The sequence below is a fragment of the Schistocerca gregaria genome, unplaced genomic scaffold (genome assembly GCF_023897955.1).
Source record: "Schistocerca gregaria isolate iqSchGreg1 unplaced genomic scaffold, iqSchGreg1.2 ptg001452l, whole genome shotgun sequence".
NCBI classification, from domain to species: domain Eukaryota; kingdom Metazoa; phylum Arthropoda; class Insecta; order Orthoptera; family Acrididae; genus Schistocerca; species Schistocerca gregaria.
This window is the reverse complement of record NW_026062750.1, coordinates 18,324-30,683: the sequence shown is the minus strand read 5'-3', so window position 1 is coordinate 30,683 and position 12,360 is coordinate 18,324. Positions and strand designations below refer to the sequence as shown.

Sequence of the window (12,360 nt, the reverse complement as noted above, 5' to 3'; positions counted from 1 at the left end):
CACGCCCGCCCCGTCCGAGCCCGCCCCCTCCCCCTCTCCCAAGCCCGGCGCCCCTCGCCCCCCCCTCTTCCGAGACCACCCCACCTCTCTCGACCCCGACATGTTCTCCCACCTCTGGTCTCTCCCGTCCCTCGGCACCTTCGAGAAAGACGCGTTCCACCTCTCCCTCTGCTTCTGCCACCTGGACTTCAACCTCTTCGAAGACCTCTTCTCTCGCCACATGCCCCTCATCTTCTCCAGGCTCCTCGTCCAGCCCAACATCTTCGTCTTTCTCAACAACATCATCCTCAGCAAGCTCACCGGTCGCGTCTTCATCGACATCCTGCACACCTTCCTGCTCTCCAAGCTGCTCTCCCTCGCTCACTGCGACAAGCGCGAAATGAAGCTCATCTACAGACTCTTCAAGCTCTGCTTCCACGCCATCCTCACATACCCGGACGACCCTGACCACCTCATCTACTCCCACTTCAACTCCCTCATCATCTCCTGCATGAAGTCCATCATCGAGAACCGCGAGGCCGTCAACTACTTCTACTTCCTGCGAAACATGCTCCGCACGCTCAACCTCGCCCGCGTCGAGCTCTTCAGCAAGGAGCTCTGGGCCTTCCTCCCCAACTTCGTCGACGTGCTCAACCAACTCTGCGAACGCACCTCCTCCGACTCCCTCAGGGACCTCTACATAGAGCTCGCCCTCATCTTCCCCGTCCGCATCAGCGTGCTCGTGCCCCACTTCAAGCTGTTCTTCAAGCCCCTCATGCTCGCTCTCGAGGCCTCCGACCTCGACGTCTGCACCAGCCCCAGCAAGTGGCAAGCCGGACTCCGCTTCTTGGAAACCTGCGTCAAAAAACTCAGCGGCGAATTCCTCGAACCGCTCCTCAGCGAGTACAGGCCCCGCCTCATGAAGGCGCTCTGGCACCACCTCAGGCTCTCCTACCACAACTGCGCGCCGCAAATCATCATCATCCTCGGCAGAATGGCCGGCAGGAACCGCCCGCACGCAATCTCCCCCTCCGTCGCCTACAGCGCCCACAACGGCCAGGCCGGACCCAAAGTCGTCATCTCCTTCGACCAAACGCTTCTCGAGCTCCCTCTCCACGAAATCATCACCGTCGTCAAGCAAATCATCACCTCACCCATCTTCCCCTCCCCGTGGTACCAAGCCAAAAAGCAAAAGTCCATCCAGATCCTCCGCCTCTGCCTCGCCGCCCTCATCAAGCCCAGCCTCGAACACTGCGCCTCGCTCTTCTCCAACCCCGCCTCTCCCGCCCACTCGCTCTCCGACGCCCGCGGCACTCGCCAGTACCTGCTCTTTAACCCGTCGCTTCTCTCCCTCCAGCACTCCGATTCACCCCTCTTCTCCCTCCTCGACGACCCGCGCTCCGGCGAAACCTTCAAGAAATCCAACGAACTCTACCGCTCCGAACTCCAACTCTTCAGGACCCTCCTCGTCACCGCCATCGTCGCCCCCTCTCTAAACAGCACCTTCGACCTCGTCGCCCTCCTCGACTTCTCCCACTTCTTCGACTCCGGCCCCTCCTCCTCCGGCCCCCGCGACTCTCTGCCCATCCTCGACATGTCCTGCGCCACCTTTTTGGAACACCTCTCCACCCACTTCGCCATCCTGCTCTTCCACCGCGCCCACTCCCACTCGCCCCCGCTCACGCAACTCGACCCCACCGTCTTCCTCGACTCCATCGTCGACGTCTTCTGCCTCGAGCACCGCGAACGCGCTCTCTCCGCCCGCCTCGCCCTCGACCAACTCCTCTGCGCCCTCTGCACCCTCTCCTCCCCGTCCTCCCCACCCCCCACCCCCTACGACCCAGCCCAGCCCGACTCGCCCCTCCCCTCCCTCAACCTCAACTCCCCCGTCCTCACCCACCTGCTCCACAGGCTCGCTCGCTCCTGCTTCAAGCGCCCCTGGCACTTCAAAATCGGCGGCTGCCTCGGCCTCACCCACCTCGTCCAGCGCGCCTCTCCCGACTGGGTCCGCTCCCATCACCTCCTCCTCCTCAAGGCATCCCTCTCTCACCTCCACCACGCCCCCTTCTCCCCCTCCTCCACCGACGACTCCACCAAGCTCTTCCGACTGCTCCTCACCTTCGTCCGCGTCCCCGACGACACGCTCGTCCTCGACTACCTCGTCTCCCTCCTCACCTGCAACTCCCTCAGCATCCGTCGCCACGTCCAATCCGCTCTCGAGGCCCTCGCCGCCTCCCTCAACCTCCAGCCCTCCAAACTCCTCCTCCCTCACTACCACCTCGTCTGGGCCAACATGTTCTGCCACCCCTTCCCCAAACTCCCCTCCTGGCAACAGGCCTGCTACCTCGACGCGCTCTCCTTCCTCATCAACCAGAAACTGCCCTGGCACCACACCTACCGGCCCGAATTCCTCCGACTCCTCTCCGACCTCGTCCAGTTCATCCTCACCGAAGAGTCCAGCCGCAAACTGCCCCCCCTCCTCATGGCCTCCGTCTTCGAACTCTTCGCCGCCTCCATGGCCTCCGACGAGCTCTCCGCCCCGGAATACACCTCCCTCCGCATCAACATGATCGAAGTCTTCCTCCGCGCCTTCCAGTCCCGCAACAAGACCCTCGTCGTCAGCGCCCGCAAGGGACTCGACCAAGTCGAATGTCGCTCCCCTCTCTACCAAGACGCCATACAAAACGCCGTCAGACCCATCTTCCACACTCTCTCCGAAGGCCACTTCTCCGAATCCACCCTCGAAGCCTTCACCAGGATCCTCGCCTACTTCCCCAACCTGTTCACCATCCCCTTCGCCGAAAAACTCCTTAAGCACCTCTCCCACTGGACCGACATCCATCACCCTCTCCTGAAGCACGAACCCGACGACAACTGCATCCGCATCGCCGCCGGCATCCTCGGCCTCTACCACCTCCTCCCCTCCAACGGGCACGTCCTCCTCCCCACCATCGTCAAACTCACCCTCGACCTCGAGAACGCCCTCCCCTACTGGCAAACCCATCAGTCCCTCTACTCCTCTCACTCCAACTCCGCCTCCGCCATCTCCGCCCCCTCCGAGCACTCCACCAACCCCCAGTACTTCCCCAACACCTCCCTCCTCTACAAGCGCTGCTACCCCAAAACACTCACCAGCCTCTATCGCTCCCCCCTCGCCAAGTACCTCAACCAGTTCCCCACCGAAACCGTCCAATTCTTCATGTCCAAAATCAACGAGTGCTCCTACTTCGGCCTCTTCGTCTCCGTCCTCCACTCCGCCCTCGCCCCCTCCGTCCGCGAAGAACTCTCCAAGTCCTCCTACAAAATCCTCGAGGCCATCCACCTCTTCAAGTCCACCTCCCTCCACACCGCCTCCCTTCAAACCTACTCCCCCCCCCACTCCCTCTCACCCCTACTACCACTCCAACGGCGGCCCCATCAACTCCTTCTCCGTCGGCAACGCACCCATCAACCCCCCCGCCTCTATCCTCTCCTCCTCCCCGTCGCCCTCCGCTCACTTCGCCGACCGCGCCGACTTCTTCTACCGCATCATCTACCTCGTCCGCATACTCGTCAAGCACTACCCCGACTGGCTCCTCCTCCACCCGGACGTCCTCGACAGCCTCCACCACTACTGGCGCTCCCCCGAATTCCTCCGCCTCCTCGCCGACCCCTCCGAACTCTCCATCTACCAACTCTACGAACCCGGCTGGCTGCTCAAGTGCTTCCTCTCCGTCTGCCAACAGCGCCCCCGCTCCGCCTCCCTCCTCTTCGACACCTGCTCCATCTACTGCTACCCCCCGCACCTTCGACCTGCTCTTCCTCTCTCAGTTCTACTCCCAGGTCGTCCTCAAGCAGTTCTCCCCCTCCGACAAGCGATTCATCCTCTGCCAGTTCTTCTCCGACTTCCTCCCCCACTCCCACTACTCCCTCAACCACAAGGTCCACGCCATCAAGCGCCTCATCGCCCCCATCTTCCTCTACAACTTCTCGCACCCCTCCGAGGAAGACTCGCTCCTCGACCCCGAAATCACCTCCCTCATGATCCAACACGCCTTCGTCGTCCCCACCGACCCCGTCCAGGCCGCCTCCACCCACCACCACGCGCTCACCTTCGAGCTCCTCCAACTCGTCACCTCCTTCGTCAAGTACAAGCACTCCGAAATCCTCGGCTACCGCAAGGAGTTCATCAAGTTCGCCTGGCACTACCTCAAAAACGAAGAAATGATCATTCGCCAGGCCGCGCACGTCACCCTCGCCCACTTCATCGAGGCCTACGAAACCCCCACCAAGGTCGTCCTCCAAGTCTACGTCGCCCTGCTCCGCTCCTACCAAAGCGAAACCAGGCACCTCGTCAACGAGGCCCTCGACGTCCTCATGCCCACCCTCAGCAAGCGACTCACCTGCTCCGACCTCTCCCTCAACTGGATGAAGTGGACCCGCCGCATGCTCATCGACGAGGGCTACAATCACCCCCTCCTCATACACATCTTCCAAATCATCGTGCGCCACAACGAGCTCTTCTACATCTACCGCGCTCAGTTCTTCTCCTTCATCATGGCCTACCTCTCCAGGACCGGCCAAACTCAGAGCATCGAGGCCGAAAAGCTCTCCATCAGCCTCATAGAGGTCCTCATCCAGTGGGAACACCAACGACTCGCCTCCATCTCCTCCGACCCCGCCAAAAAACCCCCCGCCGAACATCCCGCCTCCAAGGCGCCCCCCGTCCCCACCTACTCCGAAGTCATCCCGCAACACGTCGAAACCATCGTCTCTCTCCTCATCTCCTGGTCCTACACCCCCCCCGTCCCCGCCTCCTCCGAGCTCATACGCGGCTCCCAGCCGTCCGCCAAAACCCTGCACCTCCTCCGCAGCGTCTTCTCCGTCTGGCCCTCCGCTCGGTTCCGCTTCTCCGTCCTCGTCCACGGCCTCGAGATGACCGCGCACGCCCCCGACGACGCCAAGGTCGTCGCCGTCGTCACCACCCTCATCCTCCTCGACATCGTCCTCGCGCACCAACTCGACACCTTCGTCTCCGAAAACGCCGCCGAACTCCAGCCAATGCTCCTCTCCTTCCTCAAGCACGAGCACCCCGACATCGTTCAGTCCTTCAACGTCGTCCTCGCCAAACTCGTTCGCGGCTACCCCCCCAAAACCAACACCCCCCTCGAACCCTTCTACGACTCTCTCTACTCTCACCTCGAAAAGGGACTCACCACCGAAACCTCCTCCACCGCCCTTCTCCTCGCCATCATCAAGACGCTCGTAGGCGTTCAGGAAACCCCTCAACCCGACCACCACTCCAATAACCAGGCCGCCCACGACGACCACCTCCCCCCTCCCTTCCTCCGCGTCCGACCCCTCCTCACCAACTCCCTCGTGCTCCCGCTCCTCTCCCCCCTCGTCAAGCGCCTCCAACTCGCCGCCAAGGAACACCTCCGACGAGACGAGTGCCACCTCGCGCCCCCCGACTTCCGCTCCGTCCCTCCCTCCGCGCCCTTCTCCAACTCCTCTCGCCACTTCGCCCCCGGCCTCGCTCCACTCCCCCCCTCCACCCCGTCCGCCCCCAGGCTAGAACGACCCGTCCCGCGCCCGCTCCCCGCCTCCAAGCCCCCCTCCGCCTCCCAGCCCCCCGCCTCCCAGCAATCCGAGTCCAGGCCGCCCCCCAAACCCGACCCGCGCCTCCTCTTCTACCTCATCCAACTCGTCTACTCCCAGGCCGAGCACCTCTCCCCCAGCGATCGACACGCCTACCTCCTCGTGCTCCAAACGCTCGCCGAGAGCTCCATGGACGAACCCTTCTTGATCGAGTTCCTGCCCTTCCTCTTCAACCTCCTCCAAAACGCCAAACTCTGCCTCGAGCCCAAAGAAATCGACTCCTGGATCTACCGACTCTACCGCTTCGAGAAAATCTGGTCCCTCGCTCTCCCCAACATCTTCTTCGAGGGCATATCTGTCTCGCGTGTGTGCCACGGCAAGTGCCCCCCCCCGGAACTCACCAGCCTCGAAAAGGCCCCCGCCATGGTCCTCAACAGCCGCCACTCCGCCGTCCGCAACAAATTCTTCAACTACTTCAGCCAGCGCCTTCCCCCCACCGGCACCGCCACCCTCCTCGCGCTCCTCGACGGCAACGCCTGGCAAATCTGCCCCCACTGGTCCTGGATCCAACGAACCTCCGAATTCCTTCTCAGCCGCGCCGACCAAGACTTCCCCCTCGTCCTCTCTTACGCCTCCGCCAGACTCCCCCCCCTCTCCTCTCCAACCCCCGAAGACGGCCCTCGCCCCGCCCCTCGCTCCGCCCACTCCCCAACCTCCCCCCCCCCTGCTCTCCCTCGGCGCCCTCGAGGAACGCTTCCTGCTCTCTCTCCACCACCTCAAGCTCCGCCACCTGCTCGACCCGCTCAGAGAACTCCTCTACCACGACAACGAACTCTGCGAGTCCGTCTGGTCCATCCTCTTCTCCTCCTTCTGGAACCACCTCCTCTCCCCCGACCAACGCTCCTCCGTCGAGCAAAAACTCCAAACCCTCTTCATGCAGGAACCGGGCTACCGCGTCTCGCGCTTCTACCTCTCCTTCGGCCAACCGCTTCTCCGCGCCATCCGCTACTGCCACCCCCCCCAAACCGCTCTTCTCCCCCTCCGTCCTCAAGCACGTCGGCTCCCACTTCAACAGCTGGTACCCTCGCCATCCACCTCCTCGAAAACCGCATATGGGACGGCCTCGCCGGCTGCTCCCCCGACGCCCCCCCCGGCCTCGTCGTCACCTTCCCCAACCACCCGCCGAACTCTACGACGCCCTCGCCGAACTCTACCAACTCCTCGGCGAGTCCGACTACTACTACGGCCTCTGCATCAGCCGCTCCGTCACCGAGGACACTCGCTCCGGACTCACCCTCGTCCACCAGGGCGTCTGGTCCTACGCCCAAGACGTCTTCTACCAGGCGCTCCACGACCTCTGCAAGGGCCGCATCTCCCACGTCCCCCTCTTCGAGCAGCAACTCTGGGAACGCGAGTGGATCGCCTGCGCCAAGCGCCTCAACCAGTGGCACACCGTCCTCCTCAGCTACGCTCAGTCCGTCGGCGCCCACGACCTCATCGCCGAAGCCTCCTGGAAAACCGGAGACTGGAGAACGCTCAACTCCGTCCTCTCCAAATCCGTCCTCCCCCCCGACTCCTACGAAACCGAATTCTCCAAAATCTACCTCTGCCTCGCCGACAAGAACGTCGGCCAAATGGACCACTACTGCAAGCGCGCCATGAACCTCCTCCTCTCCAAGTGGGCCAGCCTCCCCCGCAACCCCTCCTGTCCCGCCTACACCCTGCTCCTCCAGGCCTTCCACCAAATCATCGAATTCTACGAAGGCGCCAAAATCATCCGCGAACTCACCCGCTCCACCGACTACGTCCACACCCTCACCGAGGTCAACTCCCAGTACCTCAAGGCCTGGCACGAGCGCCTGCCCCACCTCAACGACGACATCCTCCTCTGGCACGACGTCTTCCAGTGGCGCCAGCACGTCTTCTCCATGATCACCAAAATCTGCCCCCCCCAGTCCAACTCCCCGGTCCTCGCGCTCGGACACCACGAAACCGCCTGGACCATCAACAAACTCGCCAGAGTCGCCAGGAAGCAAGGACTCCTCGACGTCGCCTTCAACGTCCTCCCCAAAATCTACCAACTCCCCAACCTCGAGGTCCAAGACGCCTTCTCTAAGGTCTACGAACACATCAAGTGCTGGTTCGAACTCCCCATGCCCTGGATGCTCGGCGGGCTCAACGCCATCATGACCACCAACCTCGACTACTTCACTCCCGCTCAAAAGGCCGAGTTCCACCAACTCAAGGGCAGGTTCTACGCCAGCTCCGGCGCCTACGAGGAAGCCGCCAAGGCCTACAGCGACGCCGTTCTCACCTTCTCCAGCTTTCCAAAGGCCTGGATCTCCTGGGGCAACTTCTACGACGAGCGCCTCGACTCCCCTCGACCGCCCCCCCTGCAACCCCGATGCCTCGCAAAACCCGCTCGCCCACAACTCCCCCCTCCTCCCACTCCTCTCCTCTCTCCTCTCCACCCGCCGCGCCCCAGCGCCCGCTCCCTCCCGCCTCACCACCGCCAACTACGCCATGTCCTGCTACCTCCAAGCGCTCAAGAGCAACTCCCAAATGTCCCGCAAGACCCTCCCCAGGGTCATCTGGCTCCTCAGCCTCGACGGCGACCAACACGCCCCCACCGACGACGGCAACCCACCACCCCAACCCACCGCCCCCGAACCCCCTCTCCAAGAACCCCTCCACGACCCCCGCCGCCCCCTTCAACCCCTCCCCCTCGCAGCCCACCAACCCCTCCAACCCCTCCTTCTCCGCGCCCCCGCAGCTCTACCACCAAGACCCCAGCGCGCCTCAAAAGGACTCCGCCTCCTACCCGCTCTATCACTCTCCCTACGGCACCGGCTGCCCCCCCACCTCCCACTACGACGGCCCCTCCCTTCACTTCGGCGGCACCTACTACCTCAACCCCCACGAGCCGGCGCACCCCTCCCCCTCCAACGGCAACTTCCCCAAACAGCAACAGCTCGCCCCCGCCTACCCTCCCTTCCCCTCCCCCGCCTCTCCCCCCGCCCCCTCTCAACCGCCCCCTCGCTCCTCCTCCCCCGCCTGTCTCCCCAGACCCGCCCTCGAGCCCGACGCCAGGGTCGCCGCCTCCCCGCACCCCAGGCACCCCGCCGGCCCCGTCCCCCACCAGGACCTGCCCCCCGTCGACCCGCCCCACTACGACCAACCCGGCCCCGCCCGCGACAAGCACCCCGACGACCCCGCCGCCCCCGACGCCTCTCGCAACGCCGCCAAAAAGAGAAAACTCACCGACCCCCCCAAAAAAAAGGACGAAAAAGAAACCATCCCCCCCGTGAACGCCTCCCCCTCCGCCTACTACCCCACCACCCTCGAACAACACCACGACACCCCACCCCCTCACCCCCGCACCGCTCAACCCCCCACCCCCGGCCTCTCCCCCATCATCTACTACCCCGCCGCCAACGACGGCCAACCACAACCCTACCCGCTCCCACAACAGCCCTCCCAACAAGGCCCCCCCCACCCAAACCAAAACCTCTACTACGACTTCAAGTTCGACCTCCACTGCCCCCCCCCCCAACTCCGACCAGCTCCCCTCTCTCCAAGCTCCGCCCGCCAACAACCCCTTCCCCGCCAGCTCCGACCCCTCCCACCCCAACCCCTCCTCCCCGTCTACAACCCCCCCCTCCCGCCCCAGCTCTCCGCTCACTCGCACAAACCCGCGCCCTCCCAACCGACTCGCCCCTTCCCCCCCCACCCCCGCCCAGGGCGACAAGCCCCCCGCCTCCTCCCTCAACCCACCCCCCAAGGGAAACTCCGCCGTCCTCTCCTGGCTCAGGCAGTCCGCCCACTTCAACGACCCCTTCTCTCAAGAAGTCCTCGCCCATCGCAAGCCCAAACTCCTCTCCACCACCTTCATCGAGCACATGAAACACGTCCCCCTCTCCCTCTGGCTCCCCTGGATCTCCCACCTCGTCCTCGCTCTCGACGGCCCCGAGGCCCTCGCCATCTACATCCTCCTCCTCTACATCAGCCACCGCCACACCCAACCCGTCTACTACCACCTCCGCACCTTCGTCCTCCATAGACGTCGCCACCTTCGCTGCTCCGACCTCTCCCACCCCTTCCCCCCCAGGCTCGATGACGGCCCCGACCCCCACGCCTCCACGCCCGCCTACGTCGTCACCCCCCAAGCACAAACCCCTCAACTGCCTCCAAATCTCCCTCCACCTCGCCGAGCACCTCCTCGCCAGGATCTACGAACGCACCCCCTGGCTCGTCCTCACCCTCGAACGCATGGCCGCCGAAATCGAGTGTTCCATGACCCCCACCCTCGCCGAGTCCGCCCTCATCGACTCCTGCCAACAACTCCTCAGGCTCTGCTGCGAAGGCGACATCCCCCTCCACCCCCCCCCAGAGCGACCCCCGCCGCGTCGCCCTCAAGCGGCAACTCGTCCACCTCAAACTCCTTGAACTCAAGTCACTCATCCATCGACACCTGCCTCTTGACCACCTCTCCCCCCTCCCTCGACGCCCACGGCTCTCTCTCCTCCACCCCCCTCCCAGACCCCACCCCCACCTCCTCCCCCTTCAACCTCTTCTTCACCCCCTCCTTCTACTCCCATCACGCCTCTCGCTACCTCGCCCACTACGTCTCCTCCCTCAACTCCCTCTTCCCCCCCTCCGCCCCCTCCCCCCCCCTCCTTCCCCCTCTCCCTCCCCACCTTCTCCCCCATCCTGCCCTACTCCGACCCCCTCCTCGCCTCCCTCCTCTCCAGCCAGTTCTCCCACTGCTTCGGCTCCCACGTCTCCGCCTCCCAACTCGTCTCCGCCCTCTCCTCCTGGATCGCCTACCTCTCCCGCCTCTGCCTCTGCTTCTCCCCCCGCCTCGAACTCAGCCCCTTCTGCTGGCTCTCCGACTTCCACAACGACTGCTACCTCGAAGTCCCCGGCAGGCTCTTCCACGACGGCGAACACCACCTCGAACCCAGACCCATCATCGACAAGTTCGACCCCCTCGTCAAACTCGTCCTCGTCGAGGGCTGCCCCAAACGCATGCTCTCCATGCGCGACACCACCGGCAAAACCTACCACTGGCTCGTCGAAGTCGCCCCCCTCCCCCCCGACCCCGCCGACCCCAAACACGGCCCCCCTCACGCCCGAACCGACGCTCCCCCTCGCTCCACCTCGAGCGAAGCGCGCCTCTTCGGCTCCGACTCCCCCGACCCCCTCGGCTCCCTCGGCCCCTTCGGCTCCTTCAAAGCCGCCGACTCCGCCTTCGGCTCCTTCGAACTGCTGCCCGAGCTGCTCTCCTACTCCGCCGACGCGCTGCCTCGCTACCACCAGTGGTGTCGCGAGTCCCGCTACGCCCACCTCCTCAAGTGCGTCGAGTCCCTCATGCAAAAATCCGTTCAGACTCAGAGGCGCAACATTCGCCCCCTCACCCCTCGCTGCGTCGTGCTCTCTCCCAGCTGTCGACTCGTCTCCTGTCACGCCAAGTTCCAAACTCTCTCCTCTCTCTTCGACTCCTGGTGCGCTCACGAGCGCCAGGACCCCACCAAACCCTTCAAGCTCAGCAAGCGACGCATCCTGGCCACTCTCCAACTCTCCAAAAAAGAGACCCTCAGGCCCCGCGACTCCCCCACCTCCCACGAAGAACTCCGCCTCGTCTACGACGAATGCAGGGCCAGCATCCCCGACACCCTACTCACTCAATACATACACAAATACACCAACGAAAACTACGAAGACGTCTGGCAAATCCGCAAGTGCTGGACCGGCTCTCTCGCCCTCCATTCCCTGCTCCAATACCTCTTCAGCACCGTCTGGGTCTCCACTCCCCACCGCCTCGTCATCGTCCCTGAAGTCGGGCAACTCTCCTGGCACAAGGGCTCCCTCATCTACGACTCCGACGGAAAAATCCCAAACTTGCCCCTCGGAGAAGTCCCCTTCCGACTCACCCCCAACCTCCTCCGGTTCATCGGCCCCGTCGTCCACGGCGGCTGCTTCGACGCCTCCCTCACCTCCGTCACCTGCTGTCTAGCCAAAAAAAACCACCTCCTCCTCTTCTCCGACCACCTCCGCCTCTACATGAAAGACGACCTAATGGACCTCCTCCTACTCGAACAACTCCAACTGTCCAAATTCCTCTCTCGAACCAACCCCTCCACCCCCCCCGACTCCGAAACGACCCCATCCACTCGCCCCCCTCCAGACCACCTCAAACCCTCTCCCGATCCCCCCTCTCACTCCCCCCCCTCCCCTCACGACTCCCTCCTCTCCATCCACTCCCTCCTCAACCGCTCCCTCTGGACCCCCCACAGCCTCTTCTCCTCTCTCGTCCAACTCAACCTCCACTCCCTCCACCTCCGGCTCCAATCCGTCGTCATACCCCTCCCCACCGTCCACCGCGCTCCCTCCACCACCCCCATCAACCAGAAACTCACCCTCCTCATCAACTCGGCCATCGACCCCCCACCTGGCCTCCAGAATGCCACTTCAGTGGTGCCCCTGGCTATAAACCCCCCTCCCCTCTCACCGCAGCCATTGTAAAAAAAAAAAAATAAAAAATAAACGCCCGCTCCTCTCTCAAACCCAAACTCTCTCTCTCAACCTCCCCCTCGAGACCCCCAATTCCTCTCCTCCCTCCAACTTCCGCGCAAACAAATACCACCTCTCCCGATACTCTCTCATAACGTGGTTCTGTGGTGTAGTTGGTTATCACAACTGCTTAACACGCAGTAGGTCGGCGTTTCGAATACGCCCAGAATCACTTCTATTTTTTTTCCCCTCCACTTTTTTCCCCCCCCCCACTTTTTTTTTTTAGATCTT

The 12,360-nt window shown here is 63.5% G+C and overlaps 1 non-coding gene across 1 annotated transcript; it reads left to right on the top strand.

The window, feature by feature from the left end:
• The first annotated feature begins 12,227 nt into the window (after positions 1-12,227).
• Positions 12,228-12,301, top strand: Trnav-aac (transfer RNA valine (anticodon AAC)). Its single transcript has one exon. It is a non-coding gene; the product is annotated as a tRNA-Val (tRNA).
• Positions 12,302-12,360: the final 59 nt, after the last annotated feature.